This window comes from Homarus americanus, unplaced genomic scaffold (assembly GCF_018991925.1).
Source record: "Homarus americanus isolate GMGI-L3 unplaced genomic scaffold, GMGI_Hamer_2.0 scaffold45562, whole genome shotgun sequence".
Classification (NCBI taxonomy): Eukaryota; Metazoa; Arthropoda; class Malacostraca; order Decapoda; family Nephropidae; genus Homarus; species Homarus americanus.
In genome coordinates this window covers 4,430,673-4,446,039 of record NW_024744839.1, presented here as the reverse complement: position 1 = coordinate 4,446,039, position 15,367 = coordinate 4,430,673, and the positions used below count along the sequence as shown (strand labels likewise).

Here is a 15,367-nt window from a genome sequence, read left to right as displayed (position 1 = left end):
TAACACACCGATGGGCATAATGTCACAAAAGTAATATGGATGTATAATCAACATCAAAGGATATGCATGGCCTACCTTTAAAGCAGGAAGAGAGGAATTATCAAATTCCTCTACCTCTGTTTCCTCTCAAGATGTACTTGCTCTTGGTGTTGATTTCAGCATTGGTTCACTGACGTATGCATTGCTAGTTCCAATCAATTTCAAGATATAAGCCGATATTTCATATTCAAAACAAGACTTTTCATTTCTTTTCAAACCTGCTCGCATTGCAAGAAGAGCATTAGCCATTTTTCCCCATTCTGTTTCGAAGTTATTTTTCACTATATCTAACTGGCCGAATATCCTTTCTACTTCAGCCTTAGAGTGGGGTAAGACGAGAACTGATAAAGCAAACTATGCCAACTTTTTTTTTTTACGGGGATTAGCCCACCCGGACACAGGTCACTGACCCACATCGGGGCCTGGGGGGCGAAAATGTAATAATAATAATAATAATAATAATAATAATAATAATAATAATAATAATAATAATATATAATAGTCATAATAATTCATAATGAATAAATTTTATGATAAAACAAACAAAAATAAAATAATAAAATAATGATAATAATACAGTAAATGTAATAATAATAATAATTTTATTAATAAAGAACTATAAATACAAAAATGAAAAAAAGATCAAAAGTGAGAAACGATATATGCATGTTGTATTGTCAATGATAAGAGAAACAATTGAGACCCTGCAATTGTGTGTACATGAGGCAGAAAGTCAGATGAGCAACCTGGTACTTGGTCACAATTTTCGTGATGCTATATGGCAGCAGGGTCTACCATTAGACAATATATTATGCTTCCAATATCTTCCCAGGCGGTAGTACCTCCCTGTTTGGTAGCTGCCTACTACCTTGAATGGATTACAATGTAGATGCGTCCATGTAGTTATGTACTTCATTCAAAAAACAGGACAGTTTGTGAAACTTCATTCCACTTCACTGATTGTCTATACTTATGCAAGTATAATTATATAACTAAAGCCGCTAGAAATCCGCTAAGAAACCCGCTAGCAGCTAGACAGCAAATTTATCCGCTAGATGGTGGGTCAAAACGTCAAGATTTAGCGGGAAAACCGCTAAAATGACAAGCGTTTGTGTGACTGTATGTGTGTGTGTGTTTTTTTTTTATTATTTATTGGGCACCCCCCTACATCCTTGTGTAAGGTGAAGCGCAGAAGCGTTTACAGCTTGCCTTTATGTCTCATGAGTTAAGGGCGTAGAAGCCTGAAGAGTCAGTGGTTTATGTCATCAAGTTATTGGAAGCTCCAACAACTCCCTGAATACGACTTCGCAACTTTCGACTTACAACAGGTACCTACTTTACTGCTAGGTGAACAGGGACTAATGGGGGCTAGGAAGTAAGTCCAAACAACTTCCACCGGCCCGGGAATCGAACCCGTTGGAACAGGGCCGGATTCAGGAGAGGGCAAAGTAGGCAGCTGCCCAGGGGCCTCCACATGTGCGGTAGTAGCCATATCAGGGTTGTTTGTTTAAAAATAAATGAGGTTTAATGGTACTGTTCGTAAAAACCTCAAACATTCACCATATTGAAATTATTTATTTAGCCCTGAAGCGGCTGGGAAATTGTTGCGGTAAATAAATTATGAGCTGTGCTTCAGTTATTCATTATAGCTTCAAATACTATTTCATTCATTATTATCTAAGATATGTTAATATGACTGTTGGCAAAATTTAGGTGGAGAAAATTTCAATGGTTATAAAGTAGTGGTACAGCGGTAACGCGCATAACTCTCACTTACAAGGGTTCGAGCCTCGGCCGGAAACACGTGAAAAGGGTGTTATCCAGTGTGACCCTACCAAGGTCAATATAGGTACACCTTTCAATGACAGAGAGCTGGTAGTAGAACTCTATATAACTAATCAATGTTTCAAAGACTTGGATATTGGCAATGAAGTAGAAAAAAAGTTAAGTGGTGAGTTTAATGAAAACCTAGGAGAGTGTATAAACCCTGACAAAAATGACGGTAAAGCAATGGATTTAGTCATAGAAGAGGAAGCTCTTAGGTACGTTGGTGGCTATATTGTAAGAAGGTTTAGCGTGAAATACCCTCACTTAGGCCAGAAAGTCACTCAGTGCACATCCATGACCAAAACATGGACAGAAGAAATAAACAGAGGTGAACTGTATGTTCCTTCTGACACTATTTTCTCAATTAACCATTATGAGAGACGTATTTAAGGCTGTACATGGGGATAGTCTTATGGAGGGGAAAGACTGTTTCAAAACAACTGTGTCTAAGATAGAGAGTTGAAGTTTATGTACCCCAGGATGTTTTATCCTTCTTTGCCAAAATATCTGTGTTCTTTAGAATTCGGAAACGGAACAGTGGTATTAAGATAAGTAAAAAAAAAAGTAAGAATTGCAGAAGAGAAAATATAAAATTTATGAAAACATCATAATGATAGTAAGAAAAACAGATTGTCTTGGGTTACATATGATGTAAATCATATATGTTATTTATTTATAACTTACGTGTGTAAATAAAATATAAGTTATCATGATATATTTATTCCCCCTTTCGATGCATACACACTAATACGGAAACGTTTCAGAGGAGGCAGTTATGAACTCAAGTGCACAGATAAATTGCACTGAAATAAGCGTATGAATTTCAGGAAATTAGTATGAATATTCAAATAATGCCAGCTCACCTTCCTTCCACAATGAAGGGACGAAAGTGGCCAGACCCTTTACGACACCCTTTTAAATAGCCTCTCTTACTATAGCTACATCTTTCTCCTTCTTTCCGAGCTAAACCCCCTATACCAGGATATAGGAAACGGGGTTATGATGAAGATACTGTAAAGATAGACAGACTAGTGGAGGGAACGGGCCAGCCAGCTATAGTTCACGTGACACTGCGCAGAGCGAGCGAAAACGTGACCGCTGTCCAGCTGACCTCTCTATATTGACCTTGGACCCTACCAAACACCACAGGTTTCCCGGTACCCAGGTTTCCTCCTGTACTAACACTGGATAAACCGCCCAAACGGCTGGTAAGCTGATGGGTGACGAATATGATAAAAAATAGAGATATACAGCTCAAGGTTGAAGAAGCCGCAAGCCCAGAAAACTGTGAGGGGTAACTTTTTCGGAGTGGGAGATGTGAACTCTTGGAACAATCTGCCAGAGAGTGTTGTGACGGCACCGAATGTGAGCTCTTTCAAGACCAGACTTGACAAGCACTGGAGCAGGTTCAGATACATTCAGGAGCCGGTGCATGCCCAGTACTTGCCAACAGTGTGTAACAGAGACGTGACCGATCGCCCAAGCGGCTAACGAGCCGATCAGTGGTGAAGAGGATAAAAGTAAAAAGTAAAAGTTGATAATTTCGGAGGTTGACGAGGACTGAAAAGTTCAAAACTACTTTTACTGGCGATAATTCTTGATGACATAGCACAGTTAAAGGAGATAAGAACAAAAGCTAGGACTGAACCTTGGATGACTAGTGAGATATTAGAATGTATCAGGCAGAGATCAATTAGCTTCTAAGTTTAAAAAAGGCAGACATGACGAATCACGTAATGAAGTTTGTAGGCTAAGAAACAAAATACTGTACTGTTAGATATAAAGCGAACGAAATCAGAATGTTTAAACAATAATATTAAGGAAAATAAGATATCCCATAAAATCTCTCGAAGCAACTAAGAACCCTTGGACACAGCCACAAACTATTCTAGAGACCTTACAGTAATGAGCTGAGCTCTTCCACGACACATCAGAAGATGCAAACTACTTTAATTCCTTTTATACGACAGTTTTCTCGTATTTAGTTAATAAACTGCTGATGTCCTCAAGCAATTAGGGTGTGGGGGTAGCTTGTAGCGACTGAAGAATAATATTATGTAATATAATGTAATTATGTAATATAATGTAATGTAATATAGTTAACAGATGCCTATAATTGTTGTAACTAGCCATTTTGCTCATGTAACTGTTGTTGAATCGGCTGGCTGACGTGGCTGAACTTGGTTCGAAACTTGAGCCGAGACAGCTTCGTTCAGTCAGCTGGCATATACTGTATAGTACTCCTGGGCGGCCTCGGAACGGCAACCTCACTCTCGCTCCATGCTGGAGCACAATTCTCCAAGCCACACCAATAAACTGGTAACCGTAGCCTGAGTTTTCCTGGACCAAATCCTACAAGCTTTTAAACCCCACAAGAGAAAGGAATCACTTCAGTCTTGAACACATACAGTACAGTGACAGGGGACTTTATTCTAAAGGAAGTTAAAAAATACTGAGCCCCTACAAGAGCTCAGGTAGTGCGAGCATCTAAGCCAGTTTTTTTTAAGAATGGTGCCACTTTATTAAAAACACCAATAACATATTTAATTAATCTCTCCATCAGTACCAATACCATACCAGATGAATATAAATTTGACAGAGTAATAAGTCTGGTGTAAGTAATTACAATTCAGTTAGTATCCTGTGTATTGTATCAATAGTTCTAGAGAACAGTGTATGTTCAGATGGATATCTCCGTAATTATAATATTCTGTACAGCTACTAATCAGGCTTTAAGGGCTCTTACTCGAAATTACAAATTACGCGGATATGGTCGCGTTAGACTTACAAAAAGCCTTCAACAAAGTCGATCATGATATACTATGTATAAGACTGTATGTTCTTGGCATTGGGTCTGCTAGCTGGTTTAAATCATATCTCAGTAACAGGAAACAAATTGTCGTTGCAAATAATTCCGAATCAAGATACACGCCATTAGCCTGTGGAGTCCCACAAGGGAGTATTCTAGGACTATTACTCTTTTTTGTATTAAGTAAATGAAATACCCATTAATTTTCTCAAGCGGTACCAAATCGTCACCGTCGTCGTTATAGGGTTAACCCTATAACTTGCTATATGCTGACGACAGTCCTTTAGTATCAAGTAAAGATCCAAATGATATAGCTAACGAACTATCATCTGAACTGGAGTCACAACAAAAGACCTCATAGACAAAAAATTTAACCTACATCTTGGAAAGTCTGATGGTGAAGAGGCTGTGTACTGGCAGGGGAAGACTTATGCAAGTTGCTTCCCTGTTCGCCACGAGGGCTAGCCAGCGGCGGTAGCTGAAAGCGAGAGGGAGCAAGCAATGCCTGCACCTTAACACTGACATAATGCTGCCACACTAGACGCATTACACCACCCTGTGCACACACACACACACACACACACACACACTTTCCCCATCGTCTTTGTCCCCATCAGTCGTAATATTTAACAGAAATCGAGAAATCCGAGTCAGACCAATTTTCCTCCGTTAACTGAAAGATGGGAAAGCTAGCGGAAAGAGGGGGAAAGTCAGTATAAACAGTGTTGGACAACAGAATCAAAAAGATTCGTACGCTAAATTTTTCCTCGTGTTGGTAATGTAAATTACACCTAAATGGCTAGCTTTCGGCCTCATTGACAAGGAAATTAGAAAGATATTTTACCGTCAGTGGATTTGTTTGTTTTCTTAATCTCCAGTTAGAGGGAGACATTATCGAACGACTTATGAGAACTTCGAGTGGTTGGTTTAAACTGACATAAATTGAGCTTCGTAAATGACGTTGAAATTGCACTAAAAGCTTGTTGTAACTACGAGATCTCCTAACTTCCAATTACAGGGAAGAAATTATCGAATGAATCTTTCAGAATCCGGGGCAGGGTGATATATAGTGCAGCTGTCATGACCTACACTTTTTCACTTACATCTCCGTTGTTTTGGAGCTTACCAGATTTATAGCCGCTGAGCCTCAGAGTCCCAAGGGTTCGTACGATGTGATTTCAGCTCGCAACTCAGTATATCGGAAAATGTACCCGAGTCTCAAGAGAGATTTGGAAGTCATTTAAGACTGTCGTGAATCAGTATGATAATGAAGGTCATAACAACTCAAGAACAATCAACCGCTTGTACGGCAAGTAAGCTGATAAATGATGGAAATGAATTAATTTAATGACATAATTATTAAATTAACTAATGATGTAATTATTAAATTAACTAATCACAAAATCTGCAGTTTTTAATTAGTTCTTCTTTACTGCAGCCAAATATGCATAAAATCCTGTCATGTTTGGTGAACAGATGTAAAGGGCACTACTGTACTGCACGTGAAAATAATTTTATGACAAGGAATAATAAGTAATATTTTTGTTTTTGTAAGGGTGAGTGTGGCACAGACCTGACGAACCTTTAGAGGAAAATTGGAAACGTCACTCTTCTGTCTTTCACTTCACTCCCCCAACTGTAAAGTTTCGGGAGGTTTCCATCCTATACCTGGGTCGACTGAAAGAGCCCCAATCAACTGCCGGCTACGGAACTCGTACAGACGACCTCTGGTTCAGGAGACGAGTGCTATATCCACTCGGCCACGGCGTCCACATTTTTATAAGGTTTATTACAAGGAATAAGACTTGGGTGCAGCGGCCCAGGCATCCAGCTGTAAATGGCTACTTAACTTTACAATTGGGAAAGCGTGATTGATAACAGTGCAGGTCACTCTGTCTCCTATACCGAAGGCTGAGTATACCGCGCATTGTGTCCACCTTGTCTCAAATAGGAAGTCCTGCCTATGGGACCAACTTTCACAATTGAAATAATGAGAAAATAACACAAATCTGTCGCTACAAATGGATAGTATTAGACTCTTTACTGTATAGTGATGGAAGATACAGTTTGACTTTATGAGATAAAATTATCAGGAATTACAGTAAATGTGCAGTAAATATTGAGTTGATTTACAGTCTGTCAAGATGCGAGGAGGGAGGTGGGTGATGTGTCATTGATCAGCTGGACTATAAATCTGTGAGAAATTAGGGAACAACTGGGGAAATGGGCAGATGGTGTAACATTAATCATTAGAGTTAAAGCTTTGTCCTTCCCCCTTTTTATTAGCATTTCTTTCATCAGTTTTTAAGGGTAGGGGCGATGCTGTCATGTTGGTAAGGAGGGTTATCATTCGCACTCTTTGAATTCATTGATTACACTTATACATGACCGTTTTATGCTCTGGAATAGTACAACAAATAATAAGCACTAGCTGTGGCAACAAGCGACAAACCCACAACAAAGACTAAGATCAAACACTGTCACTGCAGGTTAAAGACTGGCCAACCACCGGTCACCGTCATAGTTGTCGACACACGTAAATAATATAGCGAAAGTGGCTAGATTATGGTTGAAAATTGCTAAAATGCCTTAAGTGCAGGACAAGAAAAGCAAATGCTACAGTGTAAAAAAAGCCATAAGAAAAAATGGTATACTTTCAACATTTCATTTATGGCTGTAATGGCACCAAATACAAAAAAAAATATAATAATGCGCGTGGCTGAAGAACAAGGAAAAGCAGTACATGGCACTACAGGCTAGACCAAAAACTGCTAGCAGCTAAGTTGACAACACCGTACAGGCGTACGGTACACGTGACCTATCAGCTGACGAAAACTGAACGAGATCTTCACTGTTTCCACCTCCCCTCTCTCACAGTCTCTCTCTCTCTCGTCATTACAGTTTCATGTTTCTTTCCGTGGAGAAAATGATGGAAACTGAAATTCCGGACTTTTGAAGAATTTTAAAAATTACTTCCGGATGAAGATTTCGAGACCTAAATGGAGGACATGTCCGGGAAAATACGGACGTATGGCAACCCTAACATGGACCATTGGACCAACTCATACAAACACACTTATTTACTCATACATACTCATTTCCACACTTACATGCAATGTATACGCACACTCAACAATATTTACATATACTCATTATCATACAAAACAGAACAATACAAGCTTTTAAAAGGTTCAGGAAGCCCGGCTAGCTCAGTCGGTAGAGCACGAGACTCTTAATCTCGGGGTCGTGGGTTCGAGCCCCACGTTGGGCTGGTCATTTTGGTGTTGCTGGTGGTTCTGCCGTTGCACACTTGTTTCACAATTGGGTCCACCGAATTCGAATCCCGCCGAGATCAAATGTGAGAAATGTTATTCAAACATTGCTGGTTTTCTCCAGGTACTCTCCTGCACTAACATGGGACAACGGAGGACAAGAACGACAGGAGGAAAAGGGGAGATCAAACATGCCACATGCTTCCTTTCTCATTAAGTACGAGCTTACACACGTACACTCACCAAATCCACAAGAAGGAAAAAAATAAATAACAGTATCAGAGAGGCAACACACAACATTATCTCATCCCCACCATTTTTGTAAACACCAAACATGACCTCAATGGACACCACCATCACCAACACAAAATTATAAACTGCACTCCCATTAAGGCGGTTTAAAGAGCCTATAAAAGCGATTAAATGCTACAGTTAGAGAAATTATCTGATCGGGTTGATTATGCTGTAAATTTGAGGATATGGGAGGGGGTGATGGAGTGTTTTGGTAGAGAGTCGTGGTTGAGTGGTAGTTGTGGTTGTGTGGTTACTCTAGTCTAAGTTGTTGTAGTTGGTTGGGTGAGGGAGTCGTGGTTGTTTTGTTGATAAGGTATTGCGGTTGGTTAAAAAAGAAAGTCGTGATTGTGGTGGCTGATTGGTTACTCAGGTGTAGTGGTTGGTTAGAGGGGGGGAGGGAGTCATAGTTTTTTGTTTGTTTTTTGTTCAGGTGTTGTGGTTGGTTGGAGGGGGGAGCAGTGCTGGCAGGGGGGTGGTTGTGGTTGTTTGATTTCTAATGTGCTTTGCCTGAGTGAAGGAGGTGGTGGTTTCGATGACTGTTTCGTCTCACTCACACACATACAAACAAGCACAGAGTTCTTCCACCCTCCACACACTCATACAAACACAAAATTCTTACTATCTCTCTCTCTCTCTCTACACACACACACACACACACACAATGGTTGCCCCTCGTGTTCGAGGCTGGCCGGACATAAAGTCACTTAGGCGTGAATTCGTTTAAGGTGTAGAAGCTGTCACCAACACAATTTCTACACTCTGGGTTAACGAACTGTATAGAGTTGCTGTACATCTCTTACAATTTTCAATTATTGGTGGACTCGTGAAATTATCAACCTTGTTACACGCTTTAAGACATAAGGTGTTAAACCTCAGTGATAATATTACGTCAACAAATTGCATGATCTAGTCTGAAGGAAAATTTCAAGAAGACAGGACAACTCTGTAACTTCACTGACTAACCATAACCAAAGAACACGACCCGCTCATAGATTAACATCCAGGTTCCAGATCATTGATGGGTGGGGAGTAGGGGTAAATGGCGTAAAAAAAAGTGGGCCATATTTTCACCCTTGCGAGGCGAGCATGCTGACCACACACACACACACCAAGAGAGGCAGCCCGAGAAAACGAGCTAATCCCACCCCTGATCCTAATAACACAAGCGCAAAAGTTTGACAAAGTTCAGTGCAAACACTCTTCTGATTTTTACCGCCGGTGGGAAGTGCCGCCTAAGAGCTTTGGCGGGGAAACTGATCAATCTGCCCGTGAGGTGAGGAGGTTCCTTTACCTTGAAATCTTGTGTTTTATGTGGCTGTCCTAAATGTTGACCGGGTAGGCTTACTGGATGGCCAAAATGTTACACTCCATGAAAGGTCCTGAATCTATGTTTGCTGAGTGGCCTAGTATTTCTAATTCTATGAGTGGCCCAACTAGTCATGTTTTCTGAATGGTCCATTAGGTAATACTTGTGCTGGTTAATATGCTATGTTCTGTTTGTGACCAGAATGCCAAGCTCTCTGTGTGATCAGTAAAAATAGATGGTAAGCTTTGTTTATTTTGCCACCCACCAAATTACACCAACTTTGTGTGCGTGTGTGTGTGTGTGAGAGAGAGAGAGAGAGAGAGAGAGAGAGAGAGAGAGAGAGACTTATAAATTCGTCCAACACACTCATCCTTGTAGACCAGTTGTCAAACATTTCCAGTATTTCTCATTCTGTGTTGCCCACCAAGGGCTCTTACTTAGAGGCTTGTAGGTGGAATTTTCTTCGTATCTGGAATTACAAGAACCCACCTGACTGGGTTGACTCAAAATGGCATCGATTAACATTATAGTGAAACTTTACTTTAACCGCCAGGAGATAAAACTAAGGACAAAAAAAAAGTCTGTATTCGAAATATTTTCTACATTTACTTTTTCTCCTAACTAGTTACTTTTTGGACGTTATTTTGGTGCTGAGATTAAATCAACTAATATGGTCCTTCACACAGCTGCACTTACGAGAAACAGTCATTGTAAGGACCTCTGAGAATACGAACCCTGTTCCTCCACCTCACCACACGCCAAACATTTTTCTATCTGCTTTTTCTTCTTTCCTGACCGACAGTTTCCAGTAGATTACCTTTTAAGCTTTCCTTCCTTCCTGTGTGTGGGTCATAAAAAGGTGTCTCAGCCGGGCCGTGTTGTCTGTTCGGCTTTGTTTCGGCTTCACTAACATCCTATACTGTATAGAGTTCTCGGCCTCCAGATTTGTGGGGGTGGTGGGGGTGGTGGGGGTGGGAGGTGGGGGAGGAGGTAAATTTCTTATGTTATATTAGTTGATGTTCTTTATGAAGGAGTGAGAGAGATGGCAGATATATACTTTTTCTTTATTTTATTCATATTGAGAAGTGTTTATCTTTTTATGACCACGACAGGTGAACCGAAACACACACACACACACACACACACACACACACACACACACACACACACACACACACGCACATACGTACTTATCTCTCTATCAATTTATCTACCTACAGTATCTATATTTTTGTCACCGTGCGAAGTAAGGGTCATTAGAGACTGTTTCGCCCGGATATAATTATGTTCTATTTCATTTCATTAAGTTTAGTGTTGAGGAATTATTTATTAGTCTGCCCAGTGCTGTCCAGTCTCTTATGAGGGTGTAGAACGGCGTCCCTTCCTTGTTTTAGCTTTATTTTAGTTAATTTAGTTGTTTTTAAAGGGACTGTAAGTGATGGGAAAATTTTATTCTTTCGCATGCGTATTGATGATTGTGTGTGTTAAGTATAGTAGTCACAGCAACACTCACGTGCAAGACGATATCATAACCTCGACTTCCTTTAGTTTTTCATGTGTACCGGGAAAAACTATAAAGTAGGAGACTCACAGCTGCCGTGGTGTTCCTGGTCTTTACCACCAGTCAGACTTAAAAAATACCAAATGAAAAGAGAAAAAGTTTGTAGACATTACAGAATTCTCTTTAAATCTGGACCAGAATTATCAAAAGATCGTGCGTTAAATTTCCTCTTGAAATAGAGACGTAAAAGTACTTTTAAATGACGCACTTCTGCTAAGACAAATATAGAGCTCTTGTAGATTTGAAATTGCTGAATCACTTAGATTACGACACAAGGATGGATTCTCTATGAATAATAAATAATATTTCCTTCATAAAAGGAGATATAAAAATGATTCTATCGGATTTATTGAAGTTACAACACAAATACGATTCTCAACGGATCGTCCAATAAATTTTTTCCTCGACAGAAATAGAGAAATGATTCAAACTGGTGTACTATTTATAAATCTTAGTATCTACTCGTGCACAACAAGTTTTAAACATTAACAAAGATAGCGTCCCCTCATATGTCATTGTTTATAATTACCGTGAATATAGTGACGTAACAGCAACATCTGGGTAGGGATTCTCAGCAGTTCGTACGTTAGTTTTTCTCTCAAACTAGGCGGTACGCGAGGACCCTTCTGACTGGCTGCGTCATAAGGTTAGCACTCAAGATGTATTCCAAAATACCATCGAGTCTCCGCTGTAGACTAGACATGGTTTCTTATCTCCAACTGAAGGAATAACTTGAATGTTCAGATCCATGAGTGTTCCAAACCTACATTTTACCATCACATGACTTACAGCGCAAATTCAAATTGAGTAGAGCGAACAAAGCTGTCAGCCTTGTATACCGCATTGTACCATAATCTCAACACAACACAGGATAATAATGCTACATTATACCAACAGATAGATAATAACAACAAAATATTACCTAAAAAGAGAGTATCGGTTTAAAAGAAAGATATACAAAGGGCGTGATAAATAAACCAAGTGCCTGGGGTAGGTTCAGGCTAGTCGCCATGTTTACCTAAATATATGTCAACATTTATTACTTTATTTTTGTGTTTTCAGTCACTTTGTATGAAGGATAATATTTATTTTAGACGTGTGTATCTGTTGTCTGTGTTTTTTTTTCATACACGTTGAGTTGTAGCTTTTGGATGATTGTTGGGGTTTTATTTGGCTTGTAATATTATGCGTGAAGCAAGTCTTGTTTAGTTTATCTTCGCATTATTATTATTTTTATTATTATTATTATTATTATTATTATTATTATTATTATTATTATTATTATTATTATTATTATTATTATTATTATTGTTATTTTCATTCATATTATTATTATTGTTATTTTCATTCATATTATTATTATTGTTATTTTTATTATAGTGAACATTACTCGACAGGTGGTTATGAGGTTTATTGTCGTAACACTAACTAGCATAGCATATTAACCTTTTAGAGGGGAGGGATTTCTCTCAGCTACATAAAATCATCTGGTGTTAACCAGAATAAAATACCTAGTACGATACTGTCCTCAGAAGGGTTAGCTACGATGGTTACAGTGATAATGCTAAGAATAGTTCCGGTGAACAGATACTGGTGGTTAGATGGTAGTGGGTAATTATGGGGTGAAGGTACTGTAATGGTAGTTAGAGGTACAGGTGGTTATGGAAATCAAGATAATGATAGTTAGATGATAGTGGTTGTTATGGAGGTCAAGATAATGGTAGTTAGAGGGTAGTGGTAGTTGTGGTAGTGAAAATAATGGTAGTTAGAAAAGAAGGTAGTAATAGTTATGGAGGTCAAGATAATGGTCATTAGAAGGTAGTGATAGTTAGAAGGTAGTAGTAGTTATGGAGGTCAAGATAATGGTCGTTAGAAGGTAGTTATGGAAGCCAAGATAATGGTAGTTAGAACGTAGTGAAAGCAGAACTCATACAGGCTCCCTCGCCCCCTCTCTTCCGAGTCTGATGATACGTTTCAGTATTTTATTGACACTGCCACGGCCCCGGGTGCTGAGCCGCTACTCTAACTGCCACAAGCCTCGCACGTTTACTTAGAGGGTTTCACTGCTTTTTTTTTTTACAACAACTTTTAGTAAAATAATATTTGCTCATTGATAGTTAGGGGAAAATATTCTTGTTTACTCCAAATTAGGGGAAAACCTCATACTTACTGATAACCAAGGGTATAAGTATGTTTTTACTGGTAATTAGGGAAAACTAAACATCTAAAAAAAAAAAAAACCCTTCTTATTATTCATAGATCTATTTTTATTATGGAAATATATTTTAATTTTTTTTGAAAACCATCATCAATATTTAGAGAAAATACTCGATAGCTAGGAGAAAAAAATCTTTTTTGATAAACATCTAATATTTTTTCTAGTATTATAGAGATATATCAAGTTTTAATTGAGAGATTATTTTAAGTGTATCCCGGTAAAACTTATTTTTCAACTGCATATAGTGAAAGATTATGTACCAAGCTTGTTTCACTTTAAGATTAACCTCCCTAACGCTAACCTAAGACCCTATACTATAGACGGGCAAGGGGAGACTTAATATAAGTCTATAGACACCTTACAAACACATCATAAGATATTCTTCAGTCAAATGTTCATACCTAAAACCAGTGGATGTCCGCTCCACTAGAGGTTCAGATTGCAAAAGCCAAAAGTTCAGAAAATTGTCAGGGCAAACTTTTTTGGAGTGAGATTTGTGAATACTTGGAACAATCTGCCAGAAAGTGTTGTGGTGGCACCGAGTGTGAGTTCATTCAAGACCAGGCTTGACCAACACTGGCGCAGGTACTGACTCTTTCTGGGAGTACAGTACAGTAGGTACATGTCTAGTACTTGCAACAAGGCGTGACTGACCGTCCAAGTGGCTAACGGGATGAATAGTGGTGAAGAGGATAAAGTACAGTAACCTAACCTAACCTAACCTAACCTCCTAGGTAGAAATAGGGTGTTTAATCACCAGGCGAAGGTTGTAAGATTGTTTTTTCCTGAATGATTTATTCTTCACAATATTTCTTAAGTGTGTTTTCTGGATGACTCCAGTAAGGTTAGATAGGCTATGTTATATTGGTTTAGGTTAGATTAAGATAGGTTGGGTGAGGCTAGGTAGGGTTAGGCTAGATTCGGTTATGTGTCAGGTGAGGTGAGGTAACTCTTTAATTCTCTCACTTATTTGTTATGTTTTTTTTGGCACTGGTCACCTCACTTTTTAGCTTTAGAATTTGTTAAGTAAAAGTGAGTTTCATACTAGTGTTTCTGTGTCCTCCCTGGCTGTCGTAAGCTTTATGTTGGCTCTAATACTTCCGAGAGAACACCTTGAGGGGCTTCCGTAAAGAATTAGTCTTCCCAGTGAGGAATTAGGATGTCAAGCGGAAACTCGTGTGAAGTTTTAATCGTGAATCTTCAAAGTACTCTACACACACACACACACACACACACACAAGCTGTAAAAGTTTTAGTAGATTGGACACGGGGCCTCCTGTGTGCTACTACTACCAAGGGCTGGAAAAGTTAAATATTTTTTTCATCTTTGTTTTGGTTGGAAATTACTTACCCGAGTCTCCAAGTAACTAGAAAGTATTTTTTTTCTGCAATTGTCGATATAATTACTAACAGCGACCAAAAATTTATTAGTATAGTAAGTAATTTTGGTCATTTGTCTATAAAATGTTATTGCTGGATACTGCAGAAGATTGTAATACTTTCTGTTAGAGTTCCCGAGTGGTCATACTACTGTACTGTACCTCCAACGACCACCACTGACAGTGTACCTCCGGGCTCCACATTCTCAAACATTCCTACTATGAATAGTCTTGTAGCTGGAGATGTAAGAATGTACCTCAAGTACGCTAACTAAAGGTAAACACAGACATAACATAAACATTGCATTAACTTTGTAACTAAATTATAGAGAACGGTAATTTTGTTCACTACCCGGTAATACAAATACATTCTATCCTTGTGCTGGTTTTCTGTATTAGTGTTTTATTCTAACACACAACTGAGGACGCGTTAGGTTAAATTACTGTACAACGACACCCCAATAAATTTATTCAACTAGTCCTGCTAATAAACCTCCACTCCGGAAATTCCTCATCCCATCAATCAGTAACTAAAGAGAGCTTCCCTCGTAACTCCAGCAACCTAACCTAACCTAACCTAAAGAAATCTAACCTAACCTAAAATAATCTAGTCTAACATACAGTAAAATAAATCAACCTAAGCTAACGTAACCTAACTTAAC

The 15,367-nt window shown here is 38.9% G+C and overlaps 1 non-coding gene across 1 annotated transcript; it reads left to right on the top strand.

The window, feature by feature from the left end:
- Positions 1-7,873: 7,873 nt before the first annotated feature.
- Positions 7,874-7,946, top strand: Trnak-cuu. Its single transcript has one exon. It is a non-coding gene; the product is annotated as a tRNA-Lys (tRNA).
- Positions 7,947-15,367: the final 7,421 nt, after the last annotated feature.